The sequence below is a fragment of the Cryptomeria japonica genome, chromosome 9 (genome assembly GCF_030272615.1).
Source record: "Cryptomeria japonica chromosome 9, Sugi_1.0, whole genome shotgun sequence".
Classification (NCBI taxonomy): Eukaryota; Viridiplantae; Streptophyta; class Pinopsida; order Cupressales; family Cupressaceae; genus Cryptomeria; species Cryptomeria japonica.
Window position 1 is genome coordinate 590,548,270 of NC_081413.1, and position 15,422 is coordinate 590,563,691.

Consider the following 15,422-nt stretch of genomic DNA (forward strand, 5'->3'; position numbering starts at 1 on the left):
GCCTAGGTGCTTTGAGAGTTTTTCTATGCAATATTAATTTTAAATCATGTATTCTTTGGAAATAAAGTAAGATCACAAAAGGGTTTTGATGAGAGTAGTCACACGAGGATTTGAGCCTTGCATTCAGAAAATTGCTACTATTACATTATCGATGACCATGGACTTTGTGTAGTAATATGTGATTTATTAAATGAGAGAGACAAGATCTCACAAAGCTATTATGTTTGGAATAGTTTGGACTGGAGGGTTATGGATTAAATTATTAATGTATATACAAAAGAAGAATTGACAAGCTCTCTGTATTGTAAAAACACCATATACTTGATCATAGTGTTGTGGTTTATCATAGTTTCTAAAATGTAAATATAGGATCCATCTCATAACCAACACCCTCTAGCTTGCACTCCATGATAGCTGCCAGAGGTTGGCCAATAGAATAGCCTCTTGCTCAACACCAAGGCTCAATGGTTTGCAATCTATGCCAGCCAAAACTTCTGCTCAATGTAATATATTGCCTGTAATGTCCCCATTTTGAAATAGGATTTAATAATAAATAATAATAGACATAAAATAATAAAAATATATTATAATATCATTAAAATGTAATTAAGTTAATGAATGGTCAAAAGGCATGGAATGGCGAGTGGTGACTCTCTCAAACATGAGATATAAGAGGGAGAAGAGATCATTTAAAAAGGGATGAGGAGGAGAGAAGAAATGAATAAAGCATGGGAATCAATGAAGAATTAATGGAGGAAGAAAGGTATGGGAAGTAGATAAGGTTGTGTCTCTCTCAAAGGGAAAGAATTATGAAAAGCTGTACTATTTCAAAGGGTACTAATTATGAAAGGTTGTGTCTCTTGCAAAGGGGTCGGAATGATGAAGAGATGTGACCTCTCCCTGACATGAGAAGATATAAAGGGAAAAAGGTTCATTTGAGGAAGAGAGGGAAGGGAGATCAATTTGGAGATTAATATATCATTCTTGAAAGAAGCAATGAAAAGTGGTGACTTAATTGTTATGAAAGGTGGTGCCTATATTCCTATGAAAGGTGGTGACTCTTCCACCAATAAAGTATAAAAGTGAGATCATTTAAAGGAAGGGCAGGAAGAAAGATGGAATAAAATATATGACATTAAAAGCAGATTTGCGAGTAGACCTAAATCAGGAAGAAAATCAAAATGGATATTAATAACAGACATAGGCATACAGCAGTTTGATAATATATCTGTGATTTGGTATGGGATTCTTGTGATATGTATAGCATAATGAATCTGGTTATGATTGCTCACTTCTAAACTGTGTATATAGTCTAGGAATATATATAAGGGGTACAAGGGGTACCACCATTGCTTCCGGGGCACCCTATGGTGAATATGCCTCATCCCTCTATCATGGTGAGTTAATACACCAAGAAGTCCAATCATAGGAAGTGAGAGATGGATAACAAGATGAAGGGGGAACGGGTATAGGACACCTCACTAGGTACACCACCTCATATGGATGGCACGGGCCACATGAGGCCAAGAGGGATGGTATATCCACTCTTGGCCCTAGGGTAGAGGATCTATTGGACACCCTATCAAGTCACCTTATTCTAGCTTCCCTATGGTTGAATTTCCCCAATAAATTAGAAATATCAAATATCGTATGATTAAGTTAATGTTTCTAACCCTAGTAGAATTTTAGGGCAAAAAACCTAGGGCATTTAAAAAGGGGCATTACATTGCCGTCCTAGTTCTCCAAGTGCAATAATGTAAAGGTTCTCAATTCTCATTAGACTTGGCAAATTTCCATGCCTAGAGGACAACTAGGAAAGCACACAAAACTATAATGTAAGAACTTGTTAAGAGTATGGTACTTTTCCAAGTTGATGAGATAAAAGAAAAATGCTTTGAAATTTGAAGTCAATCCATCATATCCAAAAATATATGGAAGTGGATAAGCTAATTTACCTAGTGCTTGCAAGGTTACACCTTCAAAGTATTTTTGTAAAATGCAAATGGGGTTTTTAGGACCTATTTGGAGAGACTAAAGATGGGCTGATAGGAATCATTTTTCTTTAATGCAAATAATGTTTTGTACAGTATGGACACAAATTTCATATTTTCTAACAACTAAATAATGAGAAGAGGCCTAGGACCTAACGATTAATGGTTGCATGGGTGTCAAAGTATAGAACACTGGAACATAACAATGCTTTACGTGCAAAGTATTAAGTTGATTACTTCTCCATGATAGCTTATCAGTCAAGATAAGACTGAAGAAGCTAAGGCTCACAGACGTTATTTATGTTAAATGACACCATGAAGAAACAATGTTGTGCACCTTTCTGCAGTGAAAAGTAGCTAAAACATTTTAAGGGTGCATAAAAAGCAGATAATAGGAGACTCTTTGTGTGCCTTGCAATGGAAAACAACACTAGAAGAAGAAAACCACATGATTGGAGACCACATGAGACAAATGCCAAACTGTGCATTTTTTGCATACAGAAGACTTAATTCAATTTTTTTGAAAGAAAATTATTCTTTGCAGTTACAAAAACCTGACACTTTAAGGATAAGCATGCCAAGCACAATCATGTCTAGAATTGCTTCTATAAGAATGTTGACTCATTGCAAATTGATACAAAAGCAGAGACACTAGCTCTATTTGTCTATGGGAGGATGATCTTTCAAATGTAGCAATCATGTTTTTGTTAAAGTGACATAGACATGTGGTTTCAGAAAAGAATGTAGTAATGTCAAAAGCATGTTGGTATCTAATTGTAACACATATTCCTAACCAAGTAACCAACCATATGAGAGGATGTACCCAAATATTTGTCACTTATCAACACAATGTTTTAAAATTTTGGTCATTTGTGTTAGCCTTGTAGCATTTGGTCTTCCAAGTACAAGAGAAAGCTTAATGGCACAAAACTATGAACAAATATTATATACAATGTATAAGGTTTCTCAAGAATAATGTAATAAGTTTGACATATGCATATGGTCCGATCTCTACTAATCACTCTGTGAAAATAGTTTTGGCGGCCATTGCTTTACAGCATCAGCAGCAGCTGCTATCCACTCAAAACTAACTTAATAATTCTATCAGGAAAGTTGTTGCAAAAATAACCTCGAGAAAAAGGAAAACAAAATAAACTGAATTTAAAAGCACGAAATAAACATAAAAATTCATTTCACAGTTCAAAATATCTCTACATGAAGAAACAAATAAAGACCTAACTCTAATTGTTACAATAATATCATACATGAAAACAGCCATAGATAAACAACATAACCAGTGCCTTCATTTAACAGATAACAACAGAATTGTTTTAAAATGAAATAAAAAACAACAGAAAATGATATGGTCGCGTACATATTCCCAAAAAAAACCCGCTGACACCATGGCAAGTAACTTACCTTGAGATTCTGTGCAAATTCGCCGTGCTGTCAACAGTGCCAATGAGAAAAAATGGTCAGAGTTTGCTAGAAAAATATTACGAAACCCTAACAAGGCAGAATTTATTTTAAAATGAAATGAACCAAACCAATATCCCTACAGCTGCTGCCTCAATTTATTCATAATAAACGATTAAACGACCTAAAAGTACCAGGGTTTTCGAGCTACTTGATTCTTGAGTTCGAAACAAGATCTTTGCAGCCTTTTAAACGGAAATATTGGTTGCGAGCTAAAATTTGTTTTCAGGCGTGAAGTGAGGAAATGTTTACCAACGAACAAATTTGTTTAATAGTAGAATTTTGCTTTATTCAAAAAATCCGCTCTAAATTACCCCCTAAATCAAATTAGCTATGTTTTTTTCATATTACTAATTTATTTATTATGTCGAACGGCCGAGATTGCTGTTTAATAATGCAAGATAATCAAATAGATCTGAGTTGGACATATTTGTTAGAACAAAACTTGGAGATTGGAAGATCAAGACAAAGGATCTCTGTGTTTATATAGATTTCTCGATATTAATTTATTTGTTGATTTTTTTTTTTTGTATGTTGGAAGTATTTGAATTTGTTTTTGGGATATGATGGTTTTAATTTTTCTATCATATAAGTATTGGAAATAGATCTTGTTTGAAATTTTGAGGATTGTAGTGAACTTGATTATATGTATATCAATTAGTTAGAGAATAATGTTCATGTTTTGAGTCTTATGATTATACTCTTAATAGAAAAATATTGAAGGCGTTCACTCTATAAGAAGAGGTGATCTAATTTAGCAAATTGACAATCAAGATTGTTGTTTAATGGTATTAGACGAACAAATAGATTTGAGCCAAACATATTTTAGATTGTGGATTAATGTATGCATGTCATGACACATTAAGACTAGATGACCTTATATTTGTCAATTACAAAAAATAGATGATCACAACGGTATTTATTATTGTATTGCTAACTTTGATGAATCAACGACTCAAATTTCATAAACACGAGTAGACAACAATAGTGGAATGTAAAAGAGACATGAGTGGGTTTGGATATAGAGGGACAACAATTTGCATCTTTTCTTGATTTATTTGATTTTATACACATTTAGAAGTGTTAAAGTGGATAAAATTTAAACATTACAAGTATTATGAACCTCTTTCCCATAAATTTAAAAATTAAATAAATATTTTTTAATTTGTTGTTGTGCACTTTGCAAGTTTTATGTGTGGTTATAATATTCTATTTTATAATAGTGTAAATGATATGCTCACATAAAAATGGGTGCCTTGAATTTTGAGATTTCATAATTAGCACTCTTCACCACATGTCATTGGTCTCATAACAATTTTAAAAATGTCATTGAATGGAGGGGCTTACTAAATGGATTGTGACTAACATCTTTGATTACTTAGTTATTGACATGTGTAAAAGGTGTGTAAGTGATTGTTGGTATGATTGGCATAACTGATGCAGATGAGTTGATGACTGTACCGATAGAGGAAAGAAGACATGATCAGTTACATGTGTTGTCATTGATGGCAACTAGTGTCAATTGATGTTTGATGATGTTTACAGATGGTCTTTGATGTCTGATTTGTTGGATAAGTGATTTGGTCTACCGGAGTTAGAGTTTGTAAGTGTGACAAGGTTTACCGGCAAGACTGAGAATTAGGACTTCAACCAGTAAAGCAGAGAAGTTTTGATGGAATCGGGAAATTGGTGATGGTTGGAAGCTTGTGGTTTGAAACATAACTTTTATGATGGATTTGTGTATGTGAACAAAACCGCATCCTGTGATGATTACCGGAAGGAATGTTTTGAATTTATAATGAAGTTGTGCTAGGGTTTTAGAAGGGTTTTAGGACCAGTGATGGAATCACTCAACTGGTAATGATTTTTGTTATGACGGTGATCAACGGCGAATCTACATGAAGGTGGTAACACGGCACAACCTGCGTGAATGATTTGAATTGTGTTTTGGCGGGAAAGATGGAGGAATTTCTTGGAAATGTGCAAAGTGCTTAGCAAAATGTTCTAAGAGTTTGACTTTTGTACATATCGTATTTTTGTGATAAGTTGTGATCAACCAACGATTGATACTGCATTGTAAAATGTTGTAATGATTTGGATAATGATCTGTATTGTAAAATCAAGATGTAATTAGCTTTTATTGGCCGACTTAGTTGTGATGGCTATTTAGAATGACACAACTGATGTTTTATGTGTCGGTGGTATTAGGAGAATGAGTTAAGTCGTCCTAGAGAAGATAGAGATATGTATGAGTGTTGCAGACTATGAAGTATAACTAGATCTAATTTAGCAAGCTGAAAGTGCAAAGTAACATATCACTTTTCACTGTTGTTCCCTAATAGTTACAACAACATAAATCCCTTAACCGGGTAGGTCCTAACAGGCCTTTGTCACTTAAGTCCCCTAACAGGACAGCTCTCAAAAAGGGTGTTAAAATCCTCTCACAAGGTTGATCCTAACAGATCATTAAGCTCCTAGCTCAAGTGACAGGCAAATCCCTTAATCGGGTGACTCCTAACAGGGTCTACTCTTAATCGAGTGTACTGTAAGCTCCTAACCGGGCTGAGCTCCTAACAGGGCGTACTTCAAAAGAGTACAAATTATTGTGGGTACCAACTCCCACCGTGGTTTTTCCCATTTGGGTTTCCACGTCAAAATCTTGGTGTTCATGTGTGGAATGTATTTTCATATTGGCTATGTTTTCATGCATTATTTCTAAGAGACCGATTATGATATTTTATTTAAAGTTTATCAGAGATTATCGGTACCGATATGAAATGGTTAGAGAAAGTATTTGATCAGATTGATAAGGTTGATTAGTTGGTATTTGATCAAATTGGTATGACTACTTAAGAGGTCAAATTATTGATAGTTGTGATTAATGTTTGAAGCAAATCTGATTAAGAGGTTGTTAGATCTGATTATAGAAGTTGAGATATATGTTAAGTGGTTTCAGATCTGATACAAGTTTGATTTTGAGTTCAAAGTTTCAGTTGATGTTAATAGTGATTCGCCCCCCCTCTCAGTATTAACCGGATCTTCATAGGATTAACAGTGATAATATTACACCTACGTGAAATGCTTGGGAGTTACTATGACCTCTCTTAGGAATTACTTTAACCCTACTTGGTTTTAGGGAGATTGAACAATTGGGTGTTAAATTTTATTTGTGGAGTTACTTTTGTAGTGGGGCATTAAACTTTAATGGACCATTATATTTGACTTTGGCTTACAATTTGAGCCCATAGTTTTGGAAAATAATTCTCGATTTCTTGTCTCCTTAGCATATATATATATATATATATATATATATATATATATATATATATATATATATATATATAGCTTGGGATGGAGAAATTGTTGGAAATCTAAATTATGTTGTCATTGATGTCAAACTTGTTGGTGGTTTGGATGTGGTTTGGTCTTATATCTTGTTATCAAACTTGTTGGTGGTCTGGATGTCATATTGGTCTAGATGTGGTTTACTCTTATATCTTGTCTTTGGTATTGAGCTTGTTGGTCTGGATATGGTCTGGTACAATCTTGTATTATGTAAGCTACTGGTGGTGACAGTTGATGACAGGTGAGTTGTTTATTATGTTGTCATGCAAGTATATGAAGGTTTCTCTATTTTGTGTTGTTAATTAAGAGTGTCAAAAATTGATGTTGATGTTGAGTTTGATCGATGCCTTAGTTGAAGTTTGTTATGGAAGATGATCAAAGATATATGATGTTGACATTGCTATTTAATATGATTGGTGTCTTAGTTAAAGTTTGTTATTGAAGATGATCTCAGATGTATGTGTTGGCATTTTGATGATGTTTAGTTGTGATTGTCATTGATGGACACACACTTATTTGTTATATGAGTTATTCTCAATCGGTACTATGTGATGTATTGCTCAAACTAGTATTGTATGCCATTGTCTGCATAGTCTTTGTTTGTTGAATACTATCGGTGTTTGCAAAAGGAGCTTACCAGTCAAAGCATGACCGAGGACCTCAAGCGGTACAAGGACCCCAAGCGGTAGCCAATCCTTTTGAGATCGGAACACTATGTTCTAGTTTACCAGTCTTTGTTTGTAAACCGATAATCGGTATACTACATTTGGTTAACCGGCAAACTTGTAAAGTGTGATGAGTTATCATCCACTGACACCGAAGCGGTGATTCTGTTTCGTGTTACAAATTGTGTCTAGATGCACTGTACCTAGGAAATTGTAGTCTAATCTCATTGGACCGACATGTAATCAATTTCCTATATGAGGACATCATGTCTAGGGTTTTATGTATGTGTGTAGAAGGGTTGCATAAAAGAGATTAGGTCTTTGCGGAAAAAGTATCTTGCGACAGAGATTGAATAGAAGACTAAAGTAATGTCATAATGCATTAACATAGAGCATTCAAGGATCTAAATAAGCATTTTGTGCTACTTTCTAGATCACTTACTTGTTGATTACTAATCTCTTCGACAAGACTGAAACCCTTAACCGGGTAGGCTTAGTTAAGCCTATTTAAAAATCCTCTAACAAGGTGGTTCACAGTTGTGGATCTGAAATCATTTAATGGGGTAGTCTTTAAGATGACTTATCTCCTAACAGAGATCTGGATTCCTAACAGGATTTGTTCTGGTGAAGAACATTGTAAGGCCTTAACCGGTCTGACCTTAACCGGTTTGGTTGCTATTCTACAGATAGTAGACTTGTGAGTTTTACTCATCATGGTTTTTTCCCATTTGGGTTTCCATGTCAAAATATCTTGTGTTATGGTGGTTGTGTTATTGTGGGTGAATGCTTTATTTACTATTAGGTTTTTTTGTGTATTAATCAGTTTACTGTTTAAAAGGCTATACCGGTCTATAGTAAATTTGCTTAAGTGTTTGGTAAAGTTTTTTGGTATACTAAATCACCCCCCCCCCCCCCCCCCCCTCTTAGTATTCATCAATTGGTATCAGAGCCAACCTTTCTTTAAGTCTAACCACTTGAAAGGAGATATGGGGGAATACAACATGAGGGAACTCACTCACCGTCTGGCTAAATCTGAGAAAGCCTATGATGAACTTAAGGTCAAGTATAAAACCTCTTTAGCCAAAAGAAGAGAACTTGCTAAGCAAATGCTGGAAATTACTGAAAACAGCTCTCCTGATGAAGCAAACATGGATGCCCTAGTCGAAGAAGTGGAGAAACTGAATAAGTCCAAAACTAACCTGAGGAGGAAGCTGGAAGGATTGACCACTGGGATGAGTTAGGAACTGGAAAACCAAAGAAAAGTTGAGGATCTTGTGAAGGACAAGGAGCATGAGATCTCTAAGTTGAAACAAGAAATTGGTACCATTACCACTTATCTGCAAGAGGGTAAGGAAGAGAAAGAAGAAATGCAAGCAGAACTGAATGCAACCATTTCTCAAAATGAAACCCTAATGAAGACCAATGAAGCTCTTTCCAAGGAACTTGTTGAGACGAAGGAGATACTTGCAAAGTTCAACTGGAGTGCTGCAAAGTTGGACCAAAAGTTGGAATCAATGAAGCCATCAAAGGATACCTCTGGACTTGGTTTCTTTGCATATGAGGAAGGTGAATCATCTGGAACCAAGATTGATGCATCAAAAGAGCAATCGGTATCTGAGAAAAGCAGCAAAAGCAAAGGTAAGTCAAAGTTCAAACCCGTATGCTTTAACTGTCATAAGGAAGGACATACTACCAATGTATGTAGGAGCAAGGCTTATAATAATTTCCCTTACATGCAAAACAATGTGTATGACCACAAGGCTAGAACTGGTAGATTTAATGGTCATTGTTATGCATGCAACAAGTTTGAACATAGATCTTTTGAGTGCAGGTCAGTTATGAACAACCCTGGTGGTTATTCACCGAAGTCAAAAGGATTTGTCCAAGAACCTCTTATGAACCGGAATCCAAACGGGTATAGAACCTATGACCACAGGTCAAATGGTTATGGAGCAACGAACAGTTGGAGAGCAACCTGTGTGATCTGTCGTGGTAGTGGTCACATTGTTGCAACATGTAGGAGAAAGAATGGAAAGGTGAACACTAGACCAAGGAGAGCACCTGGTATGGTATGCTATCATTGTAACAAACCGGGACATATTTTCAGATCATGCAGACTGAGACAGAATCCATCGGGAGACAAACCAGTCGACCCAGAAGGAAAGCCAATGTTGAAACTGTAGATGTATAAAAATGACCACTTTCCTAAGTGAATATTTAATATTCATTTTAAAGCCAATGTTGAAACTGTAGATGTATAAAAATGACCACTTTCCTAAGTGAATATTTAATATTCATTTTATTCTCATTCCTCTATTTAATTAAATTAAATTTAATTAAAGAATTCACATTCATCTATTTGATTAAATAAGTTATTCAATTTATTTAATTAAATTCACTTAGGCCTTTCATATCATTTAATTAAACAAATCACTTTATTTAATTAAAATCCCCTTTCTACTCTTTTTAATTAAATTTACATTTAATTAAATTGTTCACTTCAAATAAATAAATCTAATTTATTTAAATTCCCCACTTGCATCTATTTTGTTGAAATAAAGCAATTTATTTTAATTAAAATTAACCCCCCATCCACTTGCGTTTTCCGACATCTCCCACTTGCCTCTCTAAACCCCCTTCTAGATTCTTCTAATCCCTTCTAAATTAGCCTAACCCATATACTAAATATTGTCACATCCCTGAGTAAAGGGAAGTCACTTCTCAAACCCTCAAAGTCTTTGGAAACCATTAAAGGCTTAATGTCTTCAACAAGTTAACCTTGAAAGTCTTCCAAACCATTAATGGTTAACTCAACCCTCTTGCATGATTAGAGACTTTCTCTCTAACTCAACCCTCATCTAACCCAAGGGTCTCATCAAGCATTGATGGCTTTAACCTTGGTTATTTCTTTAACCCTTGCACAAGAGTTTATCCTTTGGATAAAAGCTTTATCCAATGGATAATCTTAACCTAACCTTAATCCTTGCCTCCTAAGGTAACCATAAGGTCTTCTCAAGCATTTAATGCTTCTTACATCTCCTCTCAAGTAGTCTTATGTTGACAATTGTCACCATTTCATTAGTGAGAATTGTAAACATGGATTGATAACTTTCAATCCTAACCCTTGATAGGATCATCCAATCTTGACCCTTCACTGCCCTATTTTCCCTATAAATAGAGTCATTCTTCTATCATTCTAGAATCCAAGTTTTATGCATCTAATCTATACTCATTTTTATCAAGCGTTTTAATCCCTCTTTGAATAGAAATAATCTAATAGTCATTTTAGAAGTATTTCTCTTTATCATAACTATCATATTAAGCTAGTGTATCATGTTAGGATAGTTCTTTTACTGATATTTTCATCTCATCATCATATACATGCTATTTTAATTCACATTTGTTAATATCATGCACATTTAGGATTGCATTCATGTTAGATTGATCAAACATCCCTCATTCTCATGATTGTCATCCCTAAGTCACTTTGCTCAGTGATCTGAGAGCAAAGGTCACTTTGCTCAGTGATCTAAGAGCAAAGGCATTGGCTTAAGGGGTCTTGTGAGATAGAGAACAATGGAACATCCCTTAGGAAGTTGAGCTATTCCATATAGCTCCATAACTTGCACCAAGAGTCCCATTGGTGTGTGGGCAAGTCCTAAATTCGTAATATTCGTTTCATCGCACCATTTTTCCCGCACATAGAAACCGTTCAGGCCAATATGGATAAAATTTGGAAAAAGAAATCTGAAGAGAAGCCACAAGATGTACCAGTTTCTGCACCTCGTGTGGAGACCCCTGAATCGGCAAATTGAGCTTCAAAAAGCTTAAGGGGGAACATATCGGTAACAATGTTTTGAACCCCCAAAGTATATTGGTAAAGTGCTTTTATCGGTATTGGTTACCTGTTGACCGACAGAAGATATAAAGTGGTAAAAGGTAAAATTAGGGTTTGTACCCTAACGGTGATGCATTTATTATGGTAGGTAGGAGCATGTATAAAGGCGATTCTTGTAGTCATTTTTACTTACCTATTTTCGAAGAAGAATTTGTCTAACTTGAGTAGCACAACAAAAGTGATCAAATCTTGTATTCGAAGAAATCCATAAAGAAATCTTGTGCAAGACCCAGCAGATATTTCAAGTTATCCAGAGTGGAGGTCAGAGTAGTAAAGCAAGCTTTTGGAGAAGTGTGTTGTGCTTGACATTCCGCCAAAGGTATTTGAGAGGAAGAAGAGGATTCAGTAGACACTGGATCGGAAGATGAAATAAAGAAGGTGAGGCAATCGAGTAAGAAGACCAAGCCAACCGGTAATCTACCTGCAACCTCTACACCGGTAAATATACATGTTGCTTCTTACAAGCCTATGACACATTTTCAAAGGATTATGAAGAACATTAGAAGGAAAATTCTTTATGATCTAAAAGATTATTTTGATGATCTTAGCGATATTGAAAAGCAGGAGGTACAGAAAGAACTTATTAAGTATTTATGTGATAATGATCGGTCTCCAATTGATATTAAACCTGTTGTTTCTAATTCTTTGTATAATTCTTTGGATAATAAATGGTGCATTGTCATTAAAAAGGAGCAAGAAATTAGGGAGCAATTTTTTGCTCAATATTTTCCAAATGCCTCTATTTCTGAATTATTTGAGCTTCTTAATCGGTACAAAGGCATCTTTTTCACGCGAAAGAGAAGACTTCGGTTACTTGGAGGTAAAGTCTCTAAGGTAGAAAAAGACACCCATCTGCAAGCTAAAGAAGTTGTCAAGATGCAGAAGGTATCCGAAGCAAATCGACAGGCTGAGCAAGAGCCTGACCTATCAAAATCTAAACTGGATGAAACCTTCAATGATAAAGGAGAAAGAATAACTGAGCAAAATGATCCTATTGATGTGGATGCATTAGATGCTGAGAGTACTAAACTGGAGGAAGTAGAGAAAGAAAGAGCAGATAAGGAGAAAGAGAAGAAGGAGAAAGAGGAGAAAGAAAAAATGGAGAAGGAGAAAGAGGAGAAAGAAAAAGTGGAGAAGGAGAAAGAGGAGCAAGAAAAAGCGGAGAAAGAGAAAGCGGAGAAAGAGAGAGTGGAGCAAGAAAAAGCGGAGAAAGAGAAAGCGGAAAAGGAAAAAGCATAAAAGGAGAAAGCGGAGAAGGAGAAACTAGAGAAGGAGAAGGGAGAGAAGGAGGAACTAGAGAAGGAGAAGGCAGAGAAGGAGAAAGAGGAAAAAGAGAAGGCCAACAAGGAGGCTAAGGAGAAAGAAGAGCAGGAGAAGAAGAGATGAGGAAATCAAAGCAAAGGAAGGTGGGCAGACTTCTGAGACTCCCAAGGCAATCGAAGATCAAGGTCAAGTTAAACGGGTTGATTCCACTGGTCACAATGAATTGACTCTTGCATGTCTCACCAAATCGATAGATGAAAATGAGATCCTAAGAAGTATTCAACTTGCTCAAGAAAGATTGGAGGAACTAAGAAGGAAGAAAGAAAAAGATGTTATTCAACTTGTTCTTGATACTTTTTCAACCTTAGTTCCCGATACTGATCTTTTCGGTATCGATTCCTCACTGGCCCAGTTGAAACTTCTATGCACAGTAGTGGGTGATCAAGTGCAATCACTGGAAGATGTTGCCCAGGCTACCACAAAGAAAAAGCATGCAAAGGAACTAAAAATTGCATTGGTGAAGCAATTTAATGAAGACAAAGCCAAGCTAATACATCAGAGAGATGATATCAGTCTGGCCATGGCTGAAGGTAATAAACTTCTGAGCAAAATCTGTCAGCCTGATCTATTCTGTGATGATGCTCTGAAGAAGAAGGGTCAACTCCAATCGGAGTTAAAGCAATATATAGACAAATTCAAAGTGCCATATGATTCCTTCATAGGGTATGGGCAGACTGTATAGACTCACCGACAACAAATTGACATGATTGATTCAGAGATCTGCAAGCGGTCTCAAGATCTGCAAGCGGTCTCAAGATCTGCAGAAACTTCAGTTGTTGTTGTTACCTAAGTTGCAGATTATTTAGAAGTGCTTTCTGAACATGGACGTTATTATTGTCACTCAGGAATTGAGTACTATTGATGCCATGGAGGAATTAGCATTCCAAATGAAGACTCGGAGTGAAATTACTGCCTCACTCCTAGATACCTAGTCTACAGACATGAAGGAATTTTTGAAAAACTTTAAATTTGTTTTTGAAAAGTTTTAGTCATTATTGTCATAGACATATACTTTGTTTTTATATTATGCAATATGATTTTGGCATGTTTGTATTACTTTGTCATTGTTGGCAAAGGGGGAGTAATTTTGGTTTGAAAATTTTATGGGGAGTGGTATTGAAGTAGTTCATGCTTGCAATTTTGGCAAAGGGAGTAGTGTATATGCTTAGGGGGAGTAATTTTGATTATGACATCATTTTTCTTTTGTAAGCACTTAGATGTCAAATTTTCCTAAGTGTTGCCATCACTGCCAAAGGGGGAGATTGTTGGCATTTTGATGATGTTTAGTTGTGATTGTCATTGATGGACACACACTTATTTGTTATATGAGTTATTCTCAACCGGTGCTATGTGATGTATTGCTCAAACCAGTATTGTATGCCATTATATGCATAGTCTTTGTTTGTTGAAGACTATCGGTGTTTGCAGAAGGAGCTTACCAGTCAAAGCATGATCGAGGACCTCAAGTGGTACGAGGACTTCAAGCGGTACGAGGACCCCAAGCGACAACCAATCCTTTTGAGATCGGAACACTATGTTCTAGTTTACCAATCTTTGTTTGCAAACCGGTAATCGCTATACTACGTTTGATTAACCAACAAACTTATAAAGTGTGATGAGTTATCATGCACCAACACCAATGCAATGATTTTGTGTCGTGTTACAAATTGTGTCTAGATGCACTGTACCTAGGAAATTGTAGTCTAATCTCATTGGACCGACATGAAATTAGATTCCTATATGAGGACATCATGTCTAGGGTTTTATGTATGTGTCTAGAAGGGTTGCATAAAAGAGATTAGGTCTTTGCAGAAAAAGTATCTTGCAACAGAGATTGAACAAAAGACTGAAGTAATATTGTAATGCATTAACAGAGAGAATTCAAGGATCCAACTAAGCATTTTGTGCTACTTTCTAGATCACTTACTTGTTGATTACTAATCTCTTCAACAAGTTTGAAACCCTTAACCGGGCAGGCTTAGTTAAGCTTGTTCAAAAATCTTCTAACAAGGTGGTTCACAGTTGTGGATCTGAAATCCTTTAATAGGGTAGTCTTTAACAAGACTTATCTCCTAACAGAGATCTGGATTCCTAACAGGATCTGTTCTGGTGAAGAACATTGTAAGGCCTTAACCGGTCTGACCTTAACTGGTCTGGTTACTATTCTACAGATAGTAAACTTGTGAGGTTTAATCACCATGGTTTTTCCCATTTGGGTTTCTACGTCAAAATATCTTGTGTTATGGTGATTGTGTTATTGTGGGTGAATGCTTTATTTGCTATTTGGCTTTTCTGTGTATTAACCGATTAACTGTTTAAAAGGCTATACCGGTCTGCAGTAAATTTGCTTAAGTGTTTGGTAAAGTTTTTTGGTATACTAATTCACCCCCACCCCCCTCTTAGTATTCATCAGCATGATATCAATATGCGTTGCTTAGTGTTACAGTTGAGTTTGATTGGTATCTTAGTTAAGGTTGTGTTATCATTGGTGTTGCAGTAAGTTGGTGATAGATGTTCAATGCTATATTTGGGCTGGTATTTTTTTTTTGGTCGATAATAGTGATTTTTATTAATTACTTAGGATTTTGTACTGGCCTGAACCAAGTGGTGCTACAATTAGGGAGCCACCTCCCCAGATCCATCTCCCCTTCAAGAGGGGGGTCATTACAACTAGTCCCATCCTTACCCCACTTACTCTTTTTTTGCTTCACCTCTATCCATCCA

The 15,422-nt window shown here is 35.9% G+C and overlaps 1 protein-coding gene across 2 annotated transcripts in view; it reads right to left on the reverse strand.

Annotated features, from left to right (window-relative positions):
• The window catches only part of LOC131071848 (splicing factor U2AF-associated protein 2), a 130,634-nt gene extending 126,863 nt beyond the window's left edge, over positions 1-3,771 (reverse strand). The window contains exons 1-2 of one of the 2 annotated variants that reach the window (XM_058007809.2): positions 3,602-3,771; positions 3,411-3,437 (exon numbers count right to left, since the gene is read on the reverse strand). The gene's annotated coding sequence lies outside the window, so the exon portion shown is untranslated. The remainder of the gene's footprint in view (positions 1-3,410; positions 3,438-3,601) is intronic. The other variant, XM_058007810.2, reaches the window with a different exon arrangement.
• Positions 3,772-15,422: the final 11,651 nt, after the last annotated feature.